General features: G+C 45.9%; 1 protein-coding gene across 1 annotated transcript in view; it reads left to right on the forward strand.

Annotated features, from left to right (window-relative positions):
• Positions 1–18,141: 18,141 nt before the first annotated feature.
• Positions 18,142–19,538, forward strand: part of LOC136632701 (amine sulfotransferase-like) — a 55,746-nt gene continuing 54,349 nt past the window's right edge. Inside the window, exon 1 of the mRNA XM_066607782.1 lies at positions 18,142–18,224. The gene's annotated coding sequence lies outside the window, so the exon portion shown is untranslated. The remainder of the gene's footprint in view (positions 18,225–19,538) is intronic.

Consider the following 19,538-nt stretch of genomic DNA (forward strand, 5'->3'; position numbering starts at 1 on the left):
TCCCCTCCCTGCACAGGCAGGATTACACTAAGAGGTGACACCTATATGTAGAGAACACAGGAGCCACCATTCACAATAGTCACAGTTCACCTCCTGTCCTCCCTGCACAGGCAGGATTATACCATGTGTGATAAATTACTGTGACAGCCCCCCGCCCACCCCCAGTGCTACAAATTACCGTCACAACTCCCCTCCAATCCCAGGTGACAAATTACTGTGACAACATGCTCCCCCCCCCCCCCCCTTTCCCTGGCGACAAGTCTATGTGACAGAACCCCCCGCATCGACAAGTCTATGTAACAGCACCCCCCCCCAGCGACAAGTCTATGTGACAGCACACATTCCTCGGCAACAATTCTATATGTCAGCACCCTCACAGCGACAAGTCTACGTGACAAAACCCTACAGTGACAAGTCTACATGACAGCACCCCCACAGCGACAAGTCAATGTTACAGCACCCCCACCCCCGGTGACAAGTCTATGTAAAAGACCTCCACAGTGACAAGTCTATGTGACAGCACAACCCCTCAGCGAAAAGTCTATGTGACAGCACAACCCATCAGTGACAAGTCAATGTGGCAGCACCCAACAGTGACAAGTCTATGTGACAGCACCCCCAGCCCGGCAAGAAGTCTATGTGACAGAACCCCATCGTGACAAGTCTATGTGACAAAACCCGACAGCGTCAAGTCTACATGACAGCACCTTAGTGACAGCGCGACGAATGCCTCCCCACCACCCTGCAGGACAAGTCACAGCCTGGCACCCATCCCCTCCTCAGGACAAGTGACAGTCCATTACACGCCCTTCCCCCAGAACCAGTGACAGCTGGGCGCCCAAAACCCCCCATCCAATAGTGACAAGTGTATGTGACAGCACACTCACAGCTACAAGTCTAGGTGACAGCACCCCACAGCGACAAGTCCATGTGACAGCACCCAACAGTGAGAAGTCTATGTAACAGCACCCCCACAGCAACAAGTGTATGCGACAGAACCCCCCCAGAGACAAGTCTATGTAACAGAACCCCCACCCCATCGACAAGTCTACGTGACAGCACCCCCTTGGCCACAAGTCTATGTAACAGCACCCTCACAGTGACAAGTCTATGTGACAGCACTCCTACAGTGACAAGTCAATGTTACAGCACCCCTACCCCTGGGGACAAGTCTATGTGACAGCACCTCCAAAGTGACAAGTCTATGTGACAGCACTAGAGATGAGCGAGCACCAAAATGCTCGGGTGCTCGTTACTCGAGACGAAATTTTCGCGATGCTCGAGGGTTCGTTTCGAGTAACGAACCCCATTGAAGTCAATGGGTGACTCGAGCATTTTTGTATATCGCCGATGCTCGCTAAGGTTTTCATTTGTGAAAATCTGGGCAATTCAAGAAAGTGATGGGAACGACACAGCAACGGATAGGGCAGGCGAGGGGCTACATGCTCGGCTGCATCTCAAGTTCCCAGGTCCCACTATTAAGCCACAATAGCGGCAAGAGTGCCCCCTCTCCAAACAATTTTTACTTCTGAAAAACCCTCATTAGCAAGGCATACCTTAGCTAAGCACCACACTACCACCAACAAAGCACAATCACTGCCTGCATGACACTCCGCTGCCACTTCTCCTGGGTTACATGCTGCCCAACCCCCCCGCACGACCCAGTGTCCACAGCGCACACCAAAGTGTCCCTGCGCAGCCTTCAGCTGCCCTCAGGCCACACACTGGCCTCATAGCCACACCACCGTCATGTCTATTTATAAGTGCGTCTGCCATGAGGAGGAACCGCAGGCACACACTGCAGAGGGTTGGGATGGCCAGGCAGTGACCCTCTTTAAAAGGGGCGGGGCGATAGCCCACAATGCTGTACAGAAGCAATGAGAAATCCAATCGTGTGCCACCTCCACCAGGAGCTGCAAACGTGGCCATAGCAATGGGGAACCCATGTGCCACACACTATTCATTCTGTCAAGGTGTCTGCATGCCCCAGTCAGACCGGGGTTTTTTATAAATAGTCACAGGCAGGTACAACTCCGCAATGGGAATTCCGTGTGCACCCACAGCATGGGTGGCTCCCTGGAACCCACTGGTTGTACATAAATGTATCCCATTGCAGTGCCCAGCACAGCTGAGGTAACGTCCGATTAAATGCAGGTGGTCTTCGGCCCACACTGCATGCCCCAGTCTGACCGGGGTTTTTAATACATAGAAACTGGCAGGTACAAATCCCTAATGTGAAGTCCCTGTGGACACACAGCATGGGTGGCTCCCTGGAACCCACCGGCGGTACATAAATATATCCCATTGCATTGCCCATCACAGCTGAGGTAACATCAGGTTTAATCCAGGTGGGCTTTGGCCCACACTGCATGCCCCAGTCAGACTGGGGTTCTTTAGAAGTGGACACATGTAGTTACAACTCCGTGTGGACCGACAGCATGGGTGACTCCCTGGAACCCACTGGCGGTACATAAATAAATCCCATTGCAGTGCCCAGCACAGCTGAGGTAACGTCAGCTTTAATGCAGGTGGGCTAAAAATTACTAGGATTACACTGTAGGTGAGGGCCCAAAAAATTGGTGTACCCACAGTACTAATGTAACTCAGAAAAATTGCCCATGCCCAACCAAGAGGGCGGGTGAATCCCATTAATCGCTTTGGTTAATGTGGCTTAATTTGTAACTAGGCCTGTAGGAAGCCCAGTTAAAATAAAAATTGGTTCAGGTGCAAGTTTCAACACTTTATTGAATTGAGAATTGAAACGTATAAACATTGTTTACAAAAGTTATATGACTGAGCCTTGTGGGCCTAAGAAAAATTGCCCGTTCGGCATGATTACGTGAGGTTTCAGGAGGAGGAGCAGGAAGAGGAGGATGAATATAATACACAAATTGAAGCAGCTAAAAGGTCCCCGTTTTTGATGCTTCCATCAGCGGGTGCAGCCTTCGTATTGTTTAGGTATCGCTGCTGTCCGCTGATGGAGAAGAGAACTCTGGGGAAATCCAGGCTTTGTTCACCTTTATGATTGTAAGCCTGTCAGCACTGTCGGTTGACAGGCGGGTACGCTTATCCGTGATGATTCCCCCAGCCGCACTAAACACCCTCTCTGACAAGACGCTAGCCGCAGGACAAGCAAGCACCTCCAGGGCATACAGCGTGAGTTCAGGCCACGTGTCCAGCTTCGACACCCAGTAGTTGTAGGGGGCAGAGGCGTCACGGAGGACGGTCGTGCGATCGGCTACATACTCCCTCAACATCCTTTTACAGTGCTCCCGCCGACTCAGCCTTGACTGGGAAGCGGTGACACAGTCTTGCTGGGGAGCCATAAAGCTGTCAAAGGCCTTGGACAGTGTTCCCCTGCCTGTGCTGTACATGCTGCCTGATCTCCGCGCCTCCCCTGCTACCAGGCCCTCGGAACTGCGCCTTCTGCCACTAGCGCTGTCGGATGAGAATTTTACCATCAGTTTGTCCGCCAGGGTCCTGTGGTATAGCCTCACTCTCGAACCTCTTTCCTCTTCGGGTATGAGAGTGGAAAGGTCCTCCTTATACCGTGGGTCGAGCAGTGTGTACACTCAGTAATCCGTAGTGGCCAGAATGCGTGTAACGCGAGGGTCACGAGAAAGGCATCCTAACATGAAGTCAGCCATGTGTGCCAGGGTACCCGTATGCAACACATGGCTGTCCTCACTCGGAAGATCACTTTCAGTATCCTCCTCCTCCTTCTCCTCCTCAGGCCATACACGCTGAAAGGATGACAGGCAAGCAGCATGGGTACCCTCAGCAGTGGGCCAAGCTGTCTCTTCCCCTTCCTCCTCATGCTCCTCCCCCTCCTCCTCCTCCTCAATGCGCTGAAATATAGACATGAGGGTGCTTATTGGCCTGTGGTTGGAGGCTGACTTCGCTTACGGAATGCCAGGAAATAATTTTGTGCAAGCCTGCTGTAACACTTAGCTGGCTGCGTATGAATTTGGAGAACTACTACACCCAGCACAGACCCAGAACACTGAGGACACTCACAGGCAGCCCAAATAGATTTTTTCCCCAAATTTTTTTGCAAAGGCCCACTGCCTATATTCAATCAATATGTCTTCTGTCCCTGCCTAGGCGCTTCTGGCCCTGGAGTATGTCAAAGAACTACAGAGTGTTGCACTGTGAACTGCAATACAGCAGTGATTTCACAGCCCAGACAGAGCCAGGAAATAATTTTGCGCAAGCCTGCTGTAACACTTAGCTGGCTGCGTATGAATTTGGAGAACTACTACACCCAGCACAGACCCAGAACACTGAGGACACTCACAGGCAGCCCAAATAGATTTTTCCCCAAATTTATTTGCAAAGGCCCACTGCCTATATTCAATCAAATATGTATTCTGTCCCTGCCTAGGCGCTTTTGGCCCTGGAGTATGTCAAAGAACTGCAGAGTGTTGCACTGTGAACTGCAATACAGCAGTGATTTCACAGCCCAGACAGAGCCAGGAAATAATTTTGCGCAAGCCTGCTGTAACACTTAGCTGGCTGCGTATGAATTTGGAGAATTACTACACCCAGCACAGACCCAGAACACTGAGGACACTCACAGGCAGCCCAGATAGATTTTTTTTCCCCAATTTTTTTGCAAAGGCCCACTGCCTATATTCAATCAATATATCTCTTCTCTCTCTGCGTCACCACTTCTGGCCCTGGAGTATGTCAAAGAACTGCAGAGTGTTGCACTGTGGACTGCAATACAGCAGTGATTTCACAGCCCAGACAGAGCCAGGAAATAATTTTGCGCAAGCCTGCTGTAACACTTAGCTGGCTGCGTATGAATTTGGAGAACTACTGCACCCAGCACAGACCCAGAACACTGAGGACACTCACAGGCAGCCCAAATAGATTTTTTCCCCAATTTTTTTTGCAAAGGCCCACTGCCTATATTCAATCAATATGTCTTCTGTCCCTACCTAGGCGCTTCTGGCCCTGGAATATGTCAAAGAACTGCAGAGTGTTGCACTGTGAACTGCAATACAGCGGTGATTTCACAGCCCAGACAGAGCCAGGAAATAATTTTGCGCAAGCCTGCTGTAACACTTAGCTGGCTGCGTATGAATTTGGAGAACTACTACACCCAGCACAGACCCAGAACACTGAGGACACTCACAGGCAGCCCAGATAGATTTTTTTCCCCAAATTTTTTTGCAAAGGCCCACTGCCTATATTCAATCAATATATCTCTTCTCTCTCTGCATCACCACTTCTGGCCCTGGAGTATGTCAAAGAACTGCAGAGTGTTGCACTGTGGACTGCAATACAGCAGTGATTTCACAGCCCAGACAGAGCCAGGAAATAATTTTGCGCAAGCCTGCTGTAACACTTAGCTGGCTGCGTATGAATTTGGAGAACTACTACACCCAGCACAGACCCAGAACACTGAGGAAACTCATAGGCAGCCCAAATAGATTTTTTCCCCAAATTTTTTTGCAAAGGCCCACTGCCTATATTCAATCAATATGTCTTCTGTCCCTGCCTCACAATATATGTCTTCTGTCCCTGCCTCACCACTACTGGCCCTGCACTATATCTAATTACTGCAGGGCGCAATGCTCTGCACGGCCGATATACCAAAAAAAAAATGTGCAACACTGCAAAAAGCAGCCTCCACACTACTGCACACGGTTAGATGTGGCCCTAAGAAGGACCGTTGGGGTTCTTGAAGTCTAAATTACTCCTAACACTCTCCCTATAGCAGCTCCAACAAGATAGCACTTTCCCTGATCTCTGTCAGAACACATCTGTGGCGAGCCGTGGGTGGGGCCGATTTTTATACTCGGGTGACACCTGATCTTGCCAGCCACTCACTGCAGGGGGGTGGTATAGGGCTTGAACGTCGCAGGGGGAAGTTGTAATGCCTTCCCTGTCTTTCAATTGGCCAGAAAAGCGCGCTAACGTCTCAGAGATGAATGTAAAAGTAACCCGAACATCGCGTGGTACTCGTCACGAGTAACGAGCATCTCGAACACGCTAATACTCGAACGAGTATCAAGCTCGGACGAGTACGTTCGCTGATCTCTAGTAGTAATGCATAAAGGACAGACAGACAGACAAACATTCATTTATATATATCAGGAAGTGAGAGAATTAGATTCCGTACATAAAATTTTGACGCTAATTGTTTTGCTCTTAGAATTGAATAATCGACTTGGGACCCATTAACTTTTCCTATTTATGGCATAATCAATGCCCGTGCCAAATTTCAAGTTTCTATGTGAGAAAATGACATTCCGTCCGTAAAGTTTGGACGCTAATTCTTTGGCGCATAGAATTGAATAATCGAGTTGGTACCCATTAGCGTTTCCTATCTATGACATATTCAATGCCCATGCCAAATTTCATGTTTCTATGTGAGAAAATTACATTCCGTACGTAAAATTTGGACGCTAATTCTTTGGCGCTTAGAATTGAATAATTGAGTTGGGACCTATTAACTTTTCCTATTTATGACATAATCAATGCTCGTGCCAAATTTCAAGTTTCTACGACATCGCGAAGTGAGAGAATTAGTGGCAGTGATGGAAATCGAACGATCTACGTGGGGGGGGCGTAACTGTTGACGACGCTCGCACGCATGCCATTTATCATAGGATAGTTTTACTATGCCTATAATCTTCCCAGGAGTGTACTCAACAACTTCCCAAAGTTTCATGGCGATCGGATGAATGGTGTAGTAGCGCATAAAGGACAAACACACACACAGACACGCATGCATTCAATTTTATATATATAGACTAGCTTACCTGTCGCGCATTGCTGCGAAGACAGACAGACATACATTCATTCGTTTTTATATATCTAGATAACAACCAATCACAGCGCAGCTTTCATGTTACCTCAGTAGTATAGAATATAACAACCAATCACAGCGCAGCTTTCACGTTACCTTAGCAGTATAAAATATAACAACCAATCACAGCGCAGCTTTCATGTTACCTCAGCAGTAAGAGAAATAACAACCAATCACAGCGCAACTTTTATTCTGCCTCAGCAATATAAAAAATAGCAACCAATCACAGCGCAGCTTTCATGTTACCTCTACGGTATTATATATAGCAACCAATCACAGCGCAGCTTTCGTGTTACCTCAGTGGTATAATATATAACAACGAATCGCAGCACAGCTTTCACGCAACCTCAGTATTATAAGAAGTAGCCACCAATCACAGCGCAGTTTTCATGTTACCTCAGCAGTATAAAAAATAGCAACCAATCACAGCACAGCTTTCATTTTACCTCAGCATTCTAAATATCCAGCAATTGTCTTGCGAAACGTTCGGCGGATGCATCATTTTCTGGTTGAACACGCATCCCGTTGCTCGTAATGCCTTTTGCTTTCGTGCTTGAGATGGAAATCAAACGATCTTTGTCTGGGGGGCATAACTGTCGACGATGCTCGCACGCGCGCCACCTATCGTAGGATAGTTGTACTAAGCCTATAATCTTCCTAGGAGTGTACTCAGCAACTTCCCAAAGTCTCATGGCAGTTGGATGAATGGTGTAGTAATGCATAAAGGACAGACAGACAGACATACATTCATTTATATATATCAGGAAGTGAGAGAATTAGATTCCGTACGTAAAATTTGGACGCTAATTGTTTTGCGCTTAGAATTGAATAATCGACTTGGGACCCATTAACTTTTCCTATTTATGAAATCAATGCCCGTGCCAAATTTCAAGTTTCTATGTGAGAAAATGACATTCCGTACGTAAAATTTGCACGCTAATTCTTTGGCGCATAGAATTGAATAATCGACTTAGGACCCATTAGCTTTTCCTATTTATGACATAATCAATGCCCGTGCCAAATTTCAAGTTTCTATGTGAGAAAATTACATTGCTTACGTAAAATTTGGACGCTAATTCTTTTGCGGATAGAATCGAATAATCGAGTTGGGACCCATTAGCTTTTCCTTTCTTATGACATATTCAATGCCCGTGCCAAATTTCAAGTTTCTATGTGAGAAAATTAGATTCCGTACGTAAAATTTGGACGCTAATTCTTTGGCGCATAGAATTGAATAATCGAGTTGGGATCTATTAGCTTTTCCTATTTATGACATAATCAATGCTCGTGCCAAATTTCATGTTTCTATGTGAGAAAATTACATTCCGTACGTAAAATTTGGACGCTAATTTTTTGGTGCATAGAATTAAATAATCGAGTTGGGACCCATTAGCTTTTCCTATTTATGACATAATCAATGGTCGTGCCAAATTTCAAGTTTCTATGACATTCGGAAGCGAGAAAATTAGATTCCGTACGTAAAATTTGGACGCTAATTCTTTGGCGCTTAGAATTGAATAATTGAGTTGGGACCTATTAACTTTTCCTATTTATGACATAATCAATGCTCGTGCCAATTTTCATGTTTCTACGACATCGGGAAGTGAGAGAATTAGTGGCAGTGATGGAAATCCAACGATCTACGTGGGGGGGCGCAACTGTCGACGATGCTCGCACGCGCGCCATTTATCGTAGGATAGTTTTACTATGCCTTTAATCTTCCCAGGAGTGTACTCAACAACTTCCCAAAGTTTCATGGCGATCGGATGAATGGTGTAGTAGCGCATAAAGGACAAACACACACACACAGAAACGCATACATTCAATTTTATATATATAGATTACTAGCTTATCCGTCGCGCGTTGCTGCGAAGACAGACAGACATACATTCATTCGTTTTTATATATCTAGATAACAACCAATCACAGCGCAGCTTTCATGTTACCTCAGTGGTATAATATATAACAACCAATCACAGCGCAACTTTTATTCTGCCTCAGCAATATAAAAAATAGCAACCAATCACAGAGCAACTTTCATGTTACCTCAGTGGTATAATATATAACAACCAATCACAGCACAGCTTTCATGTTACCTCAGCAGTATAAGAAATAGCAACCAATCACAGCACAGCTTTCATTTTACCTCAGCATTCTCAATATCCAGCAATTGTCTTGCAAAACGTTCGGCGGATGCATCATTTTCTGGTTGAACACGCATCCCGTTGCTCGTAATGCCTTTTGCTTTTGTGCTTGAGATGGAAATCAGGGGGCGTGGCCTAACCTGCAATCCAGGCAGGCGTGTTGCTCTGGGGCTCCTTAGCTAAAAAAGAATTAGAAGCTTCCCCTAGCTTCCCTGAAGCCTCAGACGCTTCTCCCTACACCCTGCCATCACCTCCGCGGGACCGGGAACGACCGGAGAGCCCCACGAGCGTCTGGGCAATAAAAAACACCCAAGGCCTAGCGCCGGAGGAAAGCCGGGGACTAGATTTCTGAGCCGACCGGAAGCGCGCAAAACAGCGGAGCGCGATACAGCCCTCTTACCTGGCTGGGGACACACCGCTCGGCCTTGCGGACCACCAGGAGTGCCCAAGACTCAGAGGTACGTGAGAGGCGCTCGAAACCGAGAGCTGCGGTCTCCTCCGAAGCGCCGACACAGACGGAGCTTCACTTCCGGTCCGCCAGCGCTCGGGAACCAGCGGCAGCGCAGCAATACAATACCCCATGCTGGGAGTTGATAACGCCCCTCAGAAGCCCCCAGTTGCCGCTCCAAACACCTCTAAACCACCAATAAAGTAGCAGCCACCACATTAACTGCTCTCTGCAGAGAGAAAGCTCCCACAGCAGAGCCACCTATTAACCCCCTGCAGCCTGAAGAGCCCCTGACTATCTGCCTGCAGTAGACATCCACAAAAGGCTACAGCAGAGCCATCTATTAACCCCCTGCAGTCTGAGGAGCGCCTGATTAACTGCCAGCAGTAGACCCCCACAAACAGCCACAGTGGGGCCACCTATTAACCCCCTGCAGGCTGAAGAGCTCCTGATTAACGACCTGCAGAAGACATCCACAAACAGTTACAGCAGGGCCACCTATTAACCCCCTGCAGTCTGAAGAACTCCTGTTTAACTGCCTGCATTAGACCTCTATAAACAGCTACAGCAGGGCCACCTATTAACCCCCTGCAGTCTGAAGAGCTCCTGTTTAACTGCCTGCGTTAGACCTCTACAAACCAGCAGGGCCACCTATTAACCCCCTGCAGTTTGAGGAGCTCCTGTTTAACCGCCTGCATTAGACCTCCATAAACAGCTACAGCAGGGCTACCTATTAACCCCCCGCAATCTGAAGGACTCTCGACTAGCTGCCTGCACTAGTCCTCCATAAACAGCTACAGCAAGGTCACCTATTAACCCCCTGCAGTTTGAAGGACTCTTGACTGGCGCACTAGGCCTGCACACCCTCCCCTCACAGCGGCATAAAGATTCGGCCCAGAACCATTAAGAAAAGTGCCATTAGGCTGAGGAGCCTGAGTTGCTACTGCCCTACAACTGCTTTACTACCACCAAGAGGCCACGAAAGGAAAACTGCGGCATATAAACCGCTAAGAACAAGCGTGCCTCACTCAACTACTTATAGGGCTTGGCTCCCTCCCCTCACGGGCTGGGAGTTGCAGCTTTAGACACAAGATCCGACAGCAGTCGATCCCCCTCCTCCCTAGCCCCGCCGAGTGGTACACATCAGAAACCACCCCACAAAATAAGGGGTGAAAATTACAATCTGAACCAAGCACCCTCGACGGGGAAACGATGCTATATCAACATGCATAACTTAAACTAATACAGGGCGAGCCTCCATAGGACCTCAACACAGACCCCTCTTATCTTCAAGATTAAATACCAAACATAAAAATGGTTAAGACCAACAAGGAGAAAAGTAGAGACCAGACGGGTACCCCAAGACCAAACAAGAGCCAAAACGAGATGGATAAGTATCTCAAGAAAAAACACAGCTCACCAGCTGCACAGAAAAGTAAAACTACAATTAACGCACAGCCAGACCTAGAATTAGAAGATTCTGATGCAGACACTGCTTCAATTACCTCAGATCACAACGAAGACCAAGATCAAGGAGTAATTTCAAAAGCTTTCTTTAAACAATTCCTAACACAAGCTATCTCGCCTGTTCTAAAGGTACTAGCTGATATCAAGACTGAGGTGAAACACATAGGGCGCAGGGTCGAAGAATTAGAAAACACTCAACAAGACATTCTCCTCCACAGCACTGCGCTACAGGCCAACCTAACAGCACAACAACACCAGCTAAATCAGGCTATGCTACTACTCGAGGACCAAGAAAATAGAAGCAGACGCAGAAATATCCACTTCAGAGGAATCCCCGAGTCCATTGCCAGAGAAGAACTTGAATCCACAGCCATACAAATTTTCCAGACCCTTCTTGGAGAAGAACGCGCAAAAGACATAAGAATAGAACGCATCCACAGAGCGCTGCGCCCCAAACCCTCCTCCACAGACCCACCAAGGGATGTAATTTGTGGACTCCTCAGTTATGTTGACACTTCAACCATTCTACAGAAAGCACGGGAAGCCCAGAATGTCCTCCTAGAAAACTCCAAGATCCTCCTCTTCCAAGATCTTGCTCCAAGCACATTGGCAAAGAGACGAATTCTAAAACCCGTAACAGATGCCATGAGAGCAAAAAAGCTCCCAATAAAATGGCTCTTCCCCTTTGGTCTGGCCACCTTCAAAGAGGGACAACAGATCTCCATCAGATCGCCGGAAGATCTTAAAGAAGCTTGGCAAAAACTAGAGATTCCACTGATCGACATCCCCTCGTGGCTTCCAGTCCAGCTGCAGCACCAGTTACCACAGTTGACGAAGGCAGAGGGATGGAAGCTTACTACAAAGCGGAAAAAAACGCAAAGACAAACCGACGACTGATCCACAACTGACATATGCATAAGGTGGTCTCTCTTTCTTTCTACTACCTTGTCTTCCCCCGCAGGTAGACCCTGTTCCTTCCCGTTAATACACAAAATTTTGTGTGGACTCTAACATGCCGGGACTCGACTGAAGTCACCTACCTGGGACTCGTGAGTGGATACCTCCTTCACTGTTACTCTTATATTTAAATGTCGTTAAATTGTTCAGGCTTCTATCTCACTTGAGAGACTGCACTCTCCCCTCTGCTCCCCCCCCCCCCCCCCCCATAACCGACCCATATTGTCTCCTGTTTGAGACGAACCCTGGGGACCAGGTGGGGAGATAGACGCGTCTTCCGGCAGACGGCCCTATGACATTCAGGGGGCCCTCTGCTGTTTGAATAAAGTAATTATAACTCTCATGTTACACATTAGACACTTTAGGAGACTCACCACGAGTGCTTACAAGGACACATAGGAGATGTCAGAGAGAAGCTGTTATACCCAAATGTGTCACACTTTAAGGTCAATTTGCGGGACGGGACTGGGGCTGCTCTCCAACCGCTCCCCTTAGGCGAGCCGGAGATTGCGCGAGAGGCGGGTGGCGCTAGAGGCGAATCGCACTAAGAACCACTGCGACTTACCTTGGCTCCCTCATCCCACCCCTCCACCCCCCCACACACACAAGGTATAACCAGACCACTTTTGCTCAAAGATCCCTGAGGTCTGGGCGGCTCGCCCAATTACCCCCACCCCTGTGAGACACGCTTGCTCTATACCCCCACACGCACGGCTGTGTTGAGAAGACCCAACGGATCCGCCGACTTCACACACTGTGCGGTAGTTGCACGGAGACCGACACTTCCCCTGGGTCTCACACACACCCGAGCACACTTCAATATGTTTGCTCACTACTAAACATAGTGAGCCCTGTTTACAAGTTCTGTTTTGACGAGATGACTTACCAATCAAACAAGATGATGCCTAGAGTTTCACTTAACATCCCCCTTTTCTCTTACAAAAGTTAATGGCAGAACTTAACTGCATTTCCTTTAATGTAAGAGGAATGAACACTCCCCAAAAACGAAGCCAGATCTTCTCTATACTTAAAAAAATGAAGTCTGAAATAGTGTTCCTACAAGAAACACACCTCAGACACAACCACCTTCCCAAACTCCCCACTTATAGATACAATAAGTGGTATCACAGCACCCACACCTCAGCCTCGAGAGGGGTCTCCATAGCAATTGGAATTAACACTCCCTTCAATATAACCCTCACGAAAACAGATCCTTACGGCAGATTTCTGTTTCTAAAAGGCACCATAGCGCACAAAAAAATTTCATTTGCAAATATCTATGCCCCTAACAAAAACCAAATCCCGTGGTTAATCCGCACCTTGAACGATTTTGCAGAATTTGCAGAGGGTATAGCGATCATAGGAGGAGATCTGAATCTACCAATAGAACCAGAAACAGATACTACAGCCAATACTCCCTTGATACCCTATAAACAACTCCGTAAGCTCAAAAGCACCCTCTCAGATTTGAATCTTCATGATGCTTGGAGAATGTTAAACCCTGAAGTAAGAGACTTCACCTTTTACTCCCAAGTGCATGCCACATATCACAGGCTGGACTACTTTCTAATATCAGGGACCCACGCCCAAGCTATTAAAGCAGTGGACATTGGGCCCATCTCAATATCAGACCACGCCCCAGTCTCTCTAAAACTTACCCTCGACAGTTTGCCGGTGAGAGAGTGGACGTGGCAGCTAAACCCCACATTAATAGACCATGAGGAACAAACAAAGACTTTAACAAACAAACTTGAAGAATTCTTTAAATTTAACAACACCCCTGAAACACCACAACCGATTCTTTGGGAAACGCATAAGGCCTTTGTTAGAGGCGAACTAATAGCCCTTGGCACAAAGTTGAAGAAACAAAGAGAAAAAGAGGTCAATGACGTATTGTCCCAAATTTCTAACCTAGAAAAGTCACATAAATACTCACAGGATCCCAAAGTTCTGAGCGAACTAAAAAACACCAGAATCAAACTAAAAAACATACTAAACATAAAGACAGCAAAAGCTCACCTCATCTCCAGATATAAAATATACTCGCACGGAGATAAAGGCTCCAAGCTTATGTCAAACCTAATTAAGAAACAAAAAGAAAAAGCCTTTATCAACAAAATAAAATCCCCCCTAGGCAACGTAGCAACCTCCACAACAGAGATAGCAAAAGAATTTGAAAAATACTACACGTCTTTGTACAACCTAAATGACCCCACAACCAGCAATAAACAGAACGCAGACCCAACAGAAATAATCTCTTTCCTCAATACACTTGACCTCCCCATGTTAAAAGAAGAAGAGAGAGCCCAGTTGATACGCCCATTCACCCAATCGGAGGTATTTGACACACTTTCTTCCATCCCTACCGGGAAAAGCCCCGGCCCGGACGGGCTCCCAACGTTCTATTATAAAAAATTCGCGAGAACGCTATTGCCACATTTCACGAACCTGTGCAACGCGCTTCTCCAAGGTGCGACGCTGCCCAAGCAAGCTCTCGAAGCCTTTATCACTCTGATTCCAAAAGAGGGCAAAGATCCAGAAATTTGTAGTAACTATCGCCCTATCTCACTATTAAATAATGACCTTAAATGGTGGGCAAAGCTCGTGGCTCAACGCATAGCACCAGTAATCCCCAAGCTCATCCATCCAGACCAAACGGGTTTTGTCCCAGGCCAGGAAGGTAGATTTAATACAACTCGCATCATCAACGCCATCCACTACGCCAAATCTAACGGAATCCCGCTCACCCTTCTTAGTACAGACGCTGAAAAAGCTTTCGATCGAGTGAGCTGGACTTTCATGTCCCACACATTGACTAAATTTGGCTTCCCAGCACAACTCATAAAGGCGATACTATCTTTATACTCTAAACCCTCAGCCAGAATCCGGGTAAATGGTTCTTTATCAAATTCCTTCCCTATTAATAATGGTACTAGGCAGGGTTGCCCACTGTCACCAACCCTCTTTATATTAGTCATGGAAACTCTTCTACAGAAGATCAGACAAAGCCCAGACATTAGAGGACTAAAAGTAGGGAACAACACCCACACGACAGCTGCATTCGCAGACGATCTTCTGATACTAATGTCCAACCCCAAAAAAGCGCTCCCTAAAAGTCTGGAAATCTTTGAACTTTTTGGGAAAATCTCAAATTTTAAAGTAAACTATAGTAAATCTGAAGCCCTAAACATCACAGCCCCAAACACCACAATAAATTCACTCAAAAAACAACACCCTATTATTTGGCCCTCCTCAGGTCTAAAACATCTAGGTATCATATTGACCCCGAATCCTGCCTTTCTTTTTAAAGCCAATTATGTCCCCCTTCTTAAGAAAGTACACACTCAACTCCAGCAATTAAAAGTTCCATACCTCTCATGGATAGGCAGGAAAAACCTAATCTCCTCTTACATCCTGCCCTATATCCTCTACACTTTACAGACAGTACCAATAGAAATACCAATGAGTTTCTTTACCAAACTAAACCAAGCTTTTAGTCATTTCATCTGGAATAAACGCAAACCCTGCCTAGCTCTTACTTACCTAAGTCAGAAAAGAGCACAAGGAGGCTTTAACCTACCCAACGTCCTACTCTATTATAAGGCCATTCATTTAGCCAGATGGCTTTCATTAGCCAACCTGGATAAAAACCCACCAGACACAAAGCTCGAAAAAGACGCTTTGCAGCCCAAAGACCAATACTATCTTTGGTCACCTGGCCCTCTCACGAATACTATCTCAAATCTAAGCCCAACCACGAGAGGTACTATTAAAGTAGTCCGCTCCTTACGACACGATAAAGACCCCCTAGCAAAAATAGCCCCAATGACTCCAGCCTCCCTAATTCCGGCAATACTAGCAAACAAACCGAAAGAGGTGATCGGAGCCTGGACACACCTCAGCTCAACAACTATAACCGAGATATTAAAAAATTATCGTCTTACTAATCCATCTCAAATCCAAAAATTAATTCCAGACAAGCCAGTCAGTTTCATAGAGAACCTAGACCTTTACAACTCTATCAAAAGATTTCAAAAAATTTTTGGCAATAGAACAAGAGACCCACTCTGGTATGAAACTTATCTATCCTTTATACCACTTCCAAAGAAAAACATGTCCCTCCTGTATAAGAATCTACTCCTCAACCAAGCCCCAGAAAAACCTTGGTATATTAGAGAATGGGAAAACGAGCTAAAAATTTCCCTAAACAAGAAAGAGACCCAGAAAATCCTCAGCAACTCACATGGATTCTCCAGATGCGTCCGGATTCAGGAAAACTCGTTTAAAATCCTAACCAGATGGTACAAAACACCTGACTATCTATACAGAGCAAACCTCTCGCCAAATAATAGCTGTTGGAGGTGTGACGCCGGCAGGGGCTCTATTCTACATATTTGGTGGCAATGCCCCGCGATAAAACCCTTCTGGGAGGAAATTACCAAACAAATAAATAAAATATGCAAAACGTCATACACTTTCACCCCAGAAGAGGTCCTCTTATGGAAGCCCACCCCACAGTTCACGCCATCGAAAAAACACCTCCCGACAATACTCTTGTCGGCAGCTAAACTTATCATCCCACTTCTTTGGAGGGAAAAAGCAACCCCCACTCTGGACCTCTGGAGAGACAAAGTCTCCCAGATCTTCAGATTCGAAGAACTAATAGCATGGGAAACAGCAAGCAGAGAGAGTTTCCTTTCAGTCTGGAACCCTTGGACCCATTATTTCACCGCGCCTCAATAAGATCTGACCTTTTCACTTTACTTCTCACTTTAACCCTTACCACCACTGAAACTCACCCTGGCTCATCGACACAATTCTCAATCTACAACACAAAACTGATCATCTCGTAGTTTATGTAATACTTTAAAAGTTAACGTTACAACTTAAGTTCATAACCATTCACCCATTCCAAGTTTACAAACAATCTGCTACCCTGCTAAGCACTAATATCAATATGCATGTTCTTTGTGTTATGAAGCTTCATAATTTTTGCTATGCAAGGCCCTGCGTGGCCAATTCTTATTGAATTCTTGCTGATTTCTAATTGGAACAATCAATATTGTTTGTAATACAAATGTAAAATGTATTTTCTATATCGTGAAAAACAAATAAAAGAGATTGTTTAAAAAAAGAGATGGAAATCAAATGATCTATGTCTGGGGGGCATAACTGTCGACGATGCTCGCACGCGCGCATGCCAGTAACCTTCCCAGGAGTGTACTCAACAACTTCCCAAAGTCTCATGGCAATTGGATGAATGGTGTAGTAATGCATAAAGGACAGACAGACAGACATACATTCATTTATATATATCAGGAAGTGAGAAAATTACATTCCGTACGTAAAATTTGGACGCTAATTCTTTTGCGCATAGAATTGAATAATCGAGTTGGGACCCATTAGCGTTTCCTATTTATGACATATTCAATGCCCGTGCCAAATTTCAAGTTTCTATGTGAGAAAATTAGATTCCGTACGTAAAATTTGGACGCTAATTCTTTGGCGCATAGAATTGAATAATCGAGTTGGGACCCATAAGCGTTTCCTATTTATGACATAATCAATGCTCGTGCCAAATTTAGAGTTTCTATGACATTGGGAAGCGAGAAAATTAGATTCCGTACGTAAAATTTGGACGCTAATTCTTTGGCGCTTAGAATTGAATAACCGGGTTGGGACTCATTACCTTTTCCTGTTTATGACATAATCATGGCTCGTGCCAAATTTCAAGTTTCTATGACGTTGGGAAGTGAGAGAATTAGATTCCGTACGTAAAATTTGGACGCTAATTCTTTGGCGCTTAGAATTGAATAATTGAGTTGGGACCCATTAACTTTTCCTATTTATGACATATTCAATGCTCATGCCAAATTTCAAGTTTCTATAACATCGCGAAGTGAGAGAATTGGTGGCAGTGATGGAAATCAAACGATCTACGTGGGGGGGGGGGGGGGCGCAACTGTCGACGACGCTCGCACGCGCGCCATTTATCGTAGGATAGTTTTACTATGCCTATAATCTTCCCAGGAGTGTACTCAACAACTTCCCAAGGTTTCATGGCGATCGGATGAATGGTGTAGTAGCGCATAAAGGACAAACACACACACAGACAGACACGCAGACATACATTCAATTTTATATATATATAGATTAAAGTGTTAAGTTGTTGATGCTGTTGTAGCAAAGGTAAGTTAAGGAGAGCGTAAGATTCCATGAGCCTCAGTCTATTTTGACCTCTGTGGGATGCTATATCTTTTACCTACGACCTCAGTGACATCATCAGCTCAGCCCACCGTAACCATTTCCTGGTACATTCTTTTCATGTCTGGACTGCTCTAGATACCCTCTGGAATCTTCGTTATCCAGGCTCACAGCGGCATTGTTGGTATGTCAGAACTTATACCTGAAGTCATTCTTTTACATCCGTGTATATCATGTTTCTCATTCCATGATTATACCACTTTTATAGCTTCTAATCTTATCGGTGTTATTTAGATAGCATAGCATGTGTCCTAGTGTATCCACGTGTGCACCTATCATCTCTCATGGCTGTATTACATGCTTCCTGTCTTCTCACATATGTAATGTATCCTATGTCCTGCTATGTTAGTGTACATTGCTAAGTGCATTATTTCTTTGTTTCACAGTTCTATCTCTACCTTGCAATAAAGTTGAAAGCTGACATTGCTCCATTGTCATCGTGTTGCAGAGAAAGTTATCTGCCTGACTACTTATGCTCCACTCATAGGGAGTACAGAACACTCTGAAAGCCTCAGTTTAACTTCTGTCTATACCTACACTACACTAATAGACTGATCACACTATGCCTATACTACACTAATAGACTGATCACACTATGCCTATACTACACTAATAGACTGATCACACTATGCCTATACTACACTAATAGACTGATCACACTATGCCTATACTACGCTAATAGACTGATCACACTATGCCTATACTACGCTAATAGACTGATCACACTATGCCTATACTACACTAATAGACTGATCACACTATGCCTATACTACACGTAGGGTGAAGTCACACGAACGTATATCGGCTCGGTTTTTACGCCGAGCCAATATACGTTGTCCTCATGTGCAGGGGGGGAGGAAGGAAGAGCCAGGAGCAGGGACTGAGCCCCCGCCCCCCTCTCCGCCCCTCTGCACTATTTGCAATGGGAAGAGGCGGGGCGGGGCTAAGTTCCGAGAATTAGCCCCGTCCCGTCCCACCTCTCCCCATTGCAAATAGTGCAGAGAGGCGGAGAGGAGGTGGAGAGGGGGGCGGGAGCTCAGTTCCTGCTCCTGGCTCTTCCATACTCCCCCCCCCCCCCCCCCCTGCACACGAGGACAACGTATATCGGCTCGGCGTGAAAACCGAGCCGATATACGTTCGTGTGACTTCACCCTAATAGACTGATCACACTATGCCTACACTACACTAATAGACTGATCACACTATGCCTACACTACACTAATAGACTGATCACACTATGCCTACACTACACTAATAGACTGATCACACTATGCCTACACTACACTAATAGACTGATCACACTATGCCTACACTACACTAATAGACTGATCACACTATGCCTACACTACACTAATAGACTGATCACACTATGCCTACACTACACTAATAGACTGATCACACTATGCCTACACTACACTAATAGACTGATCACACTATG

Source organism: Eleutherodactylus coqui, chromosome 1 (genome assembly GCF_035609145.1).
Source record: "Eleutherodactylus coqui strain aEleCoq1 chromosome 1, aEleCoq1.hap1, whole genome shotgun sequence".
In the NCBI taxonomy this organism is placed as follows: Eukaryota; Metazoa; Chordata; class Amphibia; order Anura; family Eleutherodactylidae; genus Eleutherodactylus; species Eleutherodactylus coqui.